We start from the raw sequence: 6424 nt of genomic DNA, 5'->3' as shown, positions 1-6424 counted from the left end.
GCTAAGCTGAGAGTTGATAGTTCTGCTGCACCAAGAAATGAATTGAAGGCTCGATTTTTGGATACAGATTTCCTGCAATGGTCAAAGCTATTTGACTTGAGTAAGTGATGTGAAGATCATTTTCTGTTCTGGGTCAGCTCTGGCCTCCTTCATGGGCCTGTTCCATTTTCTGTCAAATCATCTTATTGCTTAATTAAAAAGACTTTACATATTCAAGGTGGAAGTCAAATACATATGCATACACACACACACACACACACACACACACACACACACACACACATACACACACGTTGGGATAGCCTGAGAGAGTTACTACTGATAAAACTGAAGGCATCTGCCATGTGTTTCCTGAGCTTTGAATAGCTTATCTCTCAGTCCCAAGGGGGAAGCCACCGGACCATCAGTCTAAAGTGAGTGGCAGGCGCCTCTGTGCTGCTAACTCAGCCACAGGCCAACCTTGGAGACCTTTCACCAGCTCTATTGCTCACTCCTGGACTTTTATCAGGAAAATCGTCACTGTGCCATAGTATACTTCTTCATAATACAGCAGTATCAAGCCTGAGGATCTAAAGAATGATTGAATTAACGTCTGAAATTGTTGTGCAAGCTAGTTCACAAAAACATTAGGATAGTTATGTTTATGCTAGTTTGATTCTTATTTCTTGCTAGTCCCATATATTGCTGGATATCTTGCTGGGAATCATTAAACTACAAGGCATTTTGTAGTTTTACAAAATATCTTAGTCATCCTTTAGAAAATATCATTAGGAAGAATCATAATGTAGGGAAGGGATGGAATGGAATGAGAGAGAGCCATAGACAAGAGGCAGAGAGGAACTCCAATAAACTATATGACTTAGGTAAGTCAAAACTGAAGGGGAGGTTATGGTGTACCCAGCTACTGTGGTCTCCTCTGCAGGAATGTTGTAATTTTCTTTTAAACACTTGCTGATTATCACCATAGAAGCATAGATGAGAAAGTCCTGCTCTTCAAGTCAGTGGGTCGGTTGGAGTGAAGAAATGAGGAGGTATGGAAACTCTCCCTTTTCTATGCCCCAGTTCTGAAACATGGCACAAAACACTGCATTGCTTGGAAAAACCACTGAATATCGTATTAATTTTATCCACTGTTATTTCTGAAAACTCTGCTGTCTCTGCCTGTTCTAATCTCTACAGTCTTTAGATGTTCATAGATATTCTCTGAAAGGCTCTTCCTGGTTTCTGTCTTCCTAGATAAAACTACTTACTAACTATTCCATGGCACTTACTAGCCTCTTGCAACCTATGGAGTTAGTTATATGTGTTATTTTGTAGTATTTGAATAGACATGGTCACCACAAATCTTTGTCCTTCCACATAATAGTAACTTGAAATAATCTGGTTCTTAGTTAAGACTTAGTCATTATTCCTCCTGCTTCAAGTGAGTCATATCATTTAGTTCCCATAGCAGCTCCACACTGTCTATAATGTTATTATGCCTTGTAAGCAGATGGAGGAAATGTGAGCACTGGGAACAGCCTAAGGTCACGCTTTTAGGAAACAGTGGGCAGACATTTCCAGGCCTGTTCATCTACAGTAGTACTTTGTCTTGTCAATGCAGAGTGAGCTGTGTGTGTATTTCCTCACAGAATTTAATAAACCTCTGAGAATTGAATTAAATGAGAACTTTGGGAAACAGCGTAGCTATGGTAACCACTGCCTACCTTCTTCTAGTAGTGACTAGAACTTTAATGCAGAAAATAGCTTACTACAAAAAATGTAGGAAAATGACCAAAGGTGGGAAATACCAAATAGCAGATAAAGCATTGGGTGCAGAATCTAACATTTGTCTGAGATTTCATCTTTTAACACTTGGCAGGTTAGAGTCCTCAGATAAGCAGTTTGGGCTTCTCAATTTTCCCATCTTTTGGTTAAGTTTAAATAAGGCAATATATGTATGTTTTATAGACTATCATCTAAATATTATATAAATGCTTTAGTTCAAAGTAAAATTAGTAAAACAATACTTTAAAAAGTCACCAAGCAAACTAGAATGAAGATAAAAAGGAGTTGTGAAATATAATTTCAGCAAGCATAGTGACTATGAATTTTCACTAGGTTTGTATTTTATGTGTCAAATCTCTCGCAGTTTCCCACTTAACATCAGATGGGGGTTCAACAACAGTTTTACTTAAGTGTCTGTCTGAAGAGGAGGTAGCGGTCACTTTTCTAATTCAATGTTTTAGCTTTTATTTATTAAGTATCAGTCACATTTAAACAAAACATGTATTAAATTCCATCTGCTTGCCATATCATTATCTTGAAATCATTTTATCTGTCTTTGGGTTTCAAGTAGAACTTTTGTCTACCAGGCAGCAGAGACATGAATTGACCTTAAAATATTGATCACACTTCTAGCCAAAGAATTACTAGGCTAGATCAGTTTCTTTTGCAACTTGTTTGTTTTCTTTTCTTTCTTTTTTTATTATTAGATGTTTTCTTTATTTACAATATGTCCTTTCCCAGGTTCCCCTCAAAAAAAGAAATAAAATAAAATAAAATAAAAAAACAAAAACTAAAACAAACCCCTGTTCCCTCCACCCTCCTCTACCATGGTAGTGATAGATTGCTGGAGGGGTCAAAGAAAATGTGAATTAGAGAGAGCCCTTACAAAGTTACAAGACAGCCTTCTGAGGAGTTGGATACAGCTACTGTCTTCGCCATATGTCAACTTCAGGTTAGAAATAACACTAGTCCGTTCACATGTTCATGTGTATCTGTGTGTGAGTGCATGTGCGTGTGTGTGCACATAGGTGTGCGTGTGCATGTGTGTGTGTGTGTGTGTGTGTATGTGTGTGTATGTGTGTGTGTGTGTAAGTCTTCTTAATGTGAATATCATATTCTCTTACCTCACATAGTCATACAGATATTCTGGGATCACATCTGGTAGCCCGAGGAGTCCAGAGTCTGCTTGAACTGTTTGGAAGTTAAGAAGAACTACATAGAAAATCCATCACAGTCTCTCTAGGGACTGACCCAGAGCTTTCTGTTTCTCCTTAAGTGTCCTCTGGGCTCACTAGACAAACTTCTCTGGTGAGGTTTGCTGAACCAAAGCCCCTGACTTGAGTGACATCTCATTGAGATTGTGGGTTGACTTTTACAGCATCAGCCATGTCATTGTTCTTCTATGACCTCAGTATCTAGGTCCCATCAGACCCTACCCTCCTTGAACCCACAGGCAGTGTCCTTAATAGCTAACAACTAGGAGAGAGAGAGCCCTAGTCTCATCAGAGCCAAGCAGGGGTTTGGCTATGGCTGGGAGGTTTCCCTATAATGATAGGAGATCTGCTGTACCTGGAGCAGAGCTATCACACTGCCTGTTAGTCACCTCTAAACAATCTTGCTTGGAGCCTCGAATGATAATTAAGTGCTTCAGTATCATACTGTGTTTCCTGTGACCCTTGTTCATTCTTGACTTTTATAACAGGCTTTCTTTTCTTCCCAGCTTTTTTTTTTTTAATTTAATTGATAAGAACCTATGACAGGTATGTTTGTAAGCAGAATTCTCTTTGAAAAGAACATTTCAGTGTTATCAAATTAGAACTTAGTTCATGGAAAACTAATTTTAACTACTCAAAGATGTGTGCTAGGTAGGTCAAACGACTGGCAAGGTAGGTCAATGGATAAAAGCAATTTGCTGCCAAGGCTGATGACCTGAATTTGACCCCCTAAGATCCATGAAGTGGAAGGAGAGATTGACTCATTCAGATTATTTTTGGACCTCCACAGAATTATTGTGGTACCTTCACCTTAAATCAACACATAAGTACAATTAAAGAAATTAGAAACAAGGGGTTAGAAATGGAGCCATGTTTTCCTACCTGGGTTTAAATGTTGAAGTGAGAGATTTAGTGTTTGAATCATTGCCAGCAGAGTTTGACACTCTGAATACTGGACAAGGCGAGAGACATTGGTGTACTGGGGCAATGCTTGCCATTACAGTTAGGTTTGGACTCAGGCCCAGAGAAGACTGTTGAGGCAACTTACCTTCTTCAAAGTCTGCATGAACAATGCATGAACAACAAAAATCTAACCTCCATTTCCCAAGTGCTCCAAACCCTTAGGCTGTTTGCCCAGCTGCTGTGCCTCAAGCATTCAGAATGTACTGCTGCTCTTGCCCTGGACTTATCTCTGTGTGTAAAACATCTCAAGCACCAGTCAGGTCTATGAGTGTTCAGAAGAGATGCTTGCTTTATTGTTACTAAAAATAAATAATACAAACCACACTGTTTGATACTGGGAATCATGACAATACTCTCTAATAAACACTAATTACTTCCTTCTCTCTAATTGCTCATTTATACTTGCAATTGTCATGTATGTGTTCCCAAGGACTAGATGTAAAACCATCCAGGAGCTTACCTGATAGAAGGTGCTCCATAAAATACACCTGGTTTGGATGGAAGAAGAGCTTTCTAATAAAGACCCATGAGAAAATGTGTCCGAAGCACCAGGAGGCACAGCTGTCAATTCGGAAGGGTGGCACCTACAGGCGTTAGTTGTTTATTGAGTTTCTTGTAAAAGCTGACCGATCTCTTGGTTTGGAGATGATGATGATGTCACTCTTTAGTTCCACACTGAGTTGTCTTTGATGCTCTTGTTCCTAGTGAGAAGTTTAAATGGGATGTTCAGTAAAATCAAAATATATGAAAATGTTGAGGTCTTTTGCAGGTGCAGTTTTTTTTGTTGGCTAGTTATAGGATCTTCTTATCACATTTATTCTGTGATGTCCCAAGGAAATACCCACGGGGGTTGAAAATTTAGGGAAATGATTATTCTCATCTAAAAACCAAGCACAACTACCATAATATATTTGCGGTAATTTTAGAAGTTGTGCTGTGTGTGATACCTTTGACTATCTGTAGTGTAAGCTAATGTGAGCCAAGCACCTACCTGTTTACAAACTACTACTAAATCCTGACAACAGAGAGAAGAATGTGGTGCCCAATTGTGTTAGTCAGTTTCATGGTGCTAAAACATAATACTGAGGTAAAAACAGTAGGAAATGCTTTGTCTCATTTGTTTCAGAGAGTTCGATCAGTTGTAACTTGTTCCTATTGCCTGTGATGAGACAGAATTTCATCACAAACAGTATGTGATGAAGTCACCTCAAGGTGGCTGAGAATCCCAGAGAGAGGTTTCCAAAGCTCTCTTTGAGGGTGCACCCCCTTATGTCCTAACTTGTTTTCTTTAGGCCTGCCTCCTAAAGGTCCCACCATTTCTCACCTCCTGAGAACACCTTATCCTGGCAATCAAGACATTAGCAAATGAGGGTCTGCAGCTGGCAAAATCATGCTTCTGCTAGAGCATGAGGCAAATCACAGTCAGCTGCTGCAGACAATCTGAAGCAGCCCATATCCTCATACTTGAGATAAAAATGAAAGCACATCCTTTAAATATTTCTGTGTTTTTCTAAAGAGACAAAAATTCCAGAATTCTCAAAAAAATCTCACTGCAGGGGTAGGCTTTACTCCAGAAATCATTCACTAAGAAAATTTCCTACAGCTATATCTATCTTATGGAGGTATTTTTTTTTTCAATTGAAGTTACCTTATTCCAGATATCTATCTTGTGTCAAGTTGACATAAGGCTAATCATCACAATATCTTTGTTTATATATGGTTTTGCTGATTAACTGAGAAAATTCTAGTAGAGACCAAAGAGAGGATACAATTACATTTTTTCCCCCCTGGGTTTCCATATGTTTGCCTGGGACTCCAGAGGAGTGTTGATAAAAGTCTGTGCTGGAGAAATTACATCGTGCCTGGAAAATTACAAGTTTCCTTTGGTGTGAAGAAGAACCAGAGCAATTAGGAGGGCCAACACAGACAGAACATTCTAAACTACTGTCTTCAGTTTGACAACATCCCATTTTTTAAAAATTAAATTAATTATTTTATTTACTTACATTCTATTCATTGCCCCTCTCCCAGTCAGTCCCCACTTCCACAGGTTCTCATCCCATTCCCCCTCCCCCTTGCCTCTGTAAGGGTGCCTCCTCACCCTCTCCCTGTATCCCTCTTCCCTGGGGCCTCAAGTCTCTCAAGGATTAGGTGCATTTTCTCTCACTGAGGCCAGATTTGGCAGTCTTCTGTTGCATACGTGCCAGGGGTCTTGGACCAGCCCATCTATGCTGTCTGATTGTTGGCTCAGTTTCTGGGAGCTCCCAGGGGGTTGGGTTAGTTGAGACTGCTGGTTTTCCTATGGGGTCTCCCTCCCCTTCAGCTCCCTTAATTCTTCTCCTAATTCCTCCAGAGGGGTTTCCAACTTTAGTCCAGTGGTTGGATGTAGATATCTGCAACTGTCTCAGCCAGCTGCTGGTAGGGCCTCTCAGAGGACAGCCATTCTAGGCTCCTGTTTGAAGCACATCATAGCATTAGTA

The 6424-nt window shown here is 39.9% G+C and overlaps 1 protein-coding gene across 2 annotated transcripts in view; it reads right to left on the bottom strand.

Moving 5' to 3' along the window:
• The window catches only part of Tm4sf4 (transmembrane 4 L six family member 4), a 63591-nt gene extending 60498 nt beyond the window's left edge, over positions 1 to 3093 (bottom strand). For both annotated transcript variants that reach the window (XM_031373889.1, XM_031373888.1), the window contains exon 1: positions 2892 to 3093. The gene's annotated coding sequence lies outside the window, so the exon portion shown is untranslated. The remainder of the gene's footprint in view (positions 1 to 2891) is intronic.
• Between the last annotated feature and the right edge of the window lie 3331 nt (positions 3094 to 6424).

This window comes from Mastomys coucha, unplaced genomic scaffold (assembly GCF_008632895.1).
Source record: "Mastomys coucha isolate ucsf_1 unplaced genomic scaffold, UCSF_Mcou_1 pScaffold16, whole genome shotgun sequence".
In the NCBI taxonomy this organism is placed as follows: Eukaryota; Metazoa; Chordata; class Mammalia; order Rodentia; family Muridae; genus Mastomys; species Mastomys coucha.
This window is presented reverse-complemented; position numbering and strand designations above follow the sequence as displayed.